This window comes from Portunus trituberculatus, chromosome 25, assembly GCF_017591435.1.
Source record: "Portunus trituberculatus isolate SZX2019 chromosome 25, ASM1759143v1, whole genome shotgun sequence".
Classification (NCBI taxonomy): domain Eukaryota; kingdom Metazoa; phylum Arthropoda; class Malacostraca; order Decapoda; family Portunidae; genus Portunus; species Portunus trituberculatus.
Window position 1 is genome coordinate 7,185,001 of NC_059279.1, and position 2,500 is coordinate 7,187,500.

General features: G+C 42.5%; 1 protein-coding gene across 2 annotated transcripts in view; it reads right to left on the reverse strand.

Annotated features, from left to right (window-relative positions):
• LOC123508958 (lactosylceramide 1,3-N-acetyl-beta-D-glucosaminyltransferase-like) overlaps positions 1 to 2,500 on the reverse strand; it is a 169,905-nt gene that overhangs the window by 109,202 nt on the left and 58,203 nt on the right. The window lies entirely within an intron of this gene.

Below are 2,500 nucleotides of genomic sequence, written 5' to 3' on the forward strand. Positions count from 1 at the left end.
AGATAGATTTCAGCGTAGGGTGAATAGCAGAATCTCTTTCATCCTTTTCTGTGGAAGTTCCATGTCAGTTTTTCCACACTGCATGCTGCTTTTCCCGACTACTTTCCATGCCAACGAAAGCTGGAGGGAGTGATGAGTAGGAGGGATCCCTCGCCTTGTTGTCCTGCCTCTCTTCCCTGTAGCTGGTTAGTATTAGCTACCAAGCAGCCTTGAAAGAACCAAGAGGTCCTCCTCCAACTCCTCTTCTTCCTCCGCCTCCTCTTCCTTCTCCGCCTCCTCTTCCTCCATTATCGACCAATTAGCCTCACTTCAGTGGTAGGTAAATTAATGGAGACAGTTTTGAGAGATAAAGTTGTTGCATTCTTAGAAAGTAACAACATAATAAACGAATCACAACATGGATTTAGAAACAAGCGGTCATGTCTAACAAATTTACTTGACTTTTTCCATGATATATATAATTTGTACGACAACACTAGAGCGGTTGATGTCATATATCTTGACTTCCAAAAGGCTTTTGACAAAGTGCCACATAAACGTCTTATCAACAAAGTAAAAGCGCATGGTATAACTGGTGACATTGCAGCGTGGATCGAGGATTGGTTGTCTGATCGTAAACAGCGAGTTGTGATCAATGGTAAATCTTCAGAATGGATTAACGTAAGCAGTGGCGTTCCTCAAGGATCAGTTCTGGGACCTATTCTTTTTATTATATATATTAACGACATTGATGAAAGAATAAATTGTAAGCTCTCAAAATTCGCAGATGACACAAAATTGCAAACAGAGTAGACTCAGAAAGCCAAAGACAACTTTTGCAAAAGATTTAGATACTCTCATCGAATGGTCAAACAAGTGGCAAATGAAATTCAATATAGATAAATGCCACGTTTTACACATAGGAAATCAAAATCCTCAGGCGACATACAAGATGAATAATACCCCAATGACGAGTGTGGACAAAGAAAAGATCTTGGTGTCATTGTTTCAGCAGACCTCAAGCCTAGCAAACACTGTACTGAAGTCGTCAAAACTGCGAATAAATTAGTTGGTTTCATTGGACGATCTTTCACTTTCAAGTCTGAAAAATAATATTAACATTATATAACTCACTCGTCCGTCCACATCTCGAATACAATGTTCAGTTTTGGTCACCGTATTACAAAAAAGATATTGAAAAATTAGAAAAATACAACGCAGATTAACAAAAATGATCCCAAGGTTGCGGAACAAATCCTACGAGGAACGCCTAAAGGAATTAAATTTATTTTCTCTTGAGAAACGGAGAGTAAGAGGCGACCTTATCATGCTTTTCAAAATTTTTAATGGGTTTGCAAATATGAATATTCAAAAATACGTATCAGTCGACCAGTCAAATGTCACCAGAAGCAATGGTTTCAAAATTGTTGGTAAGCGTTTTGTAACAAATGAAGCCAAACACTTTTTCTTTAATCGCATAGTCAATATATGGAATGGTCTGCCATCAAATGTTGTCAACTCAGGTACTATCGAAACGTTCAAAGTTCGCCTCGATAAATACTTTGAATGTAATCCCCGGTTGTCGCTATTCATTTCCGAATAATTTGCGCTTTTTCTTTTATCTCCCGGGCCTCTGATCGTGAATTAAATTGCCCGTTAGTTTAAATTACTCTCACCCTCCATACATGACACAGATAGCCCGGAGTGAACGGTCACTACTTTTACTCTCGATCTGTGAAGGGCTGTGGATAGTCAAGAGCCCTGACAGTAGGTGACCATCATCGGGATTTAAGGTACCAGGGTCACCGCTGCAGGGGGTAACCATACAGTGTGCGGCGCCCTTTAAAGGGAAGTGCACTTTTACAGTGGTTGTACGGAGCTGGGGCCTGATTGACTGCTGCCTCTCTTGAAAGCGCCAGGCAAGGCTGCCGCACCACCTTTTTGACTCCACACTGTGTTTACATACATACTACACTACACTGCATACACGCACAGATAGCCCAGAGTGAACGGTCACTACTACTACTCTCGACCTGTGACGGGCTGTGTTTGGAGAGGGCCTTGTCAACCATTGATCATCATCGGGAACTAAGTACCAGGGATCAATGTTGCAAGGGGTTATCAGCGTACGGCGTCCCTACAGGGAAAGTATGCTATCTCAGTGGATTGAACGGAGCTGGGGCCTGATTGACTGCTGCCTCCCTAGAAAGCGCCAGGCAAGGCTGCCGCACCACCCATTCGACATACACACTGTGCATCCACGTACACAATGCACACACCACATGACATTCACCAAGCGTTAACACTTTCCCCCACAAACACAAGTAGTCAGACGTAGATTACACATTTCCTTTTCACTCTCTACTAAAATTCCATGTGATTTTTTAATATCACATGGTTTCGCCTTTTTTTCCTGCCAGCCTCGGCTGGAGGGAGGGGCGGGTGGGGAGGAGCCTTCTGCTTTGCTGTCCTGTCTCTACCACTGGTAGTTAGTAGATAGTTTTCACAAACAGCCTAGTAA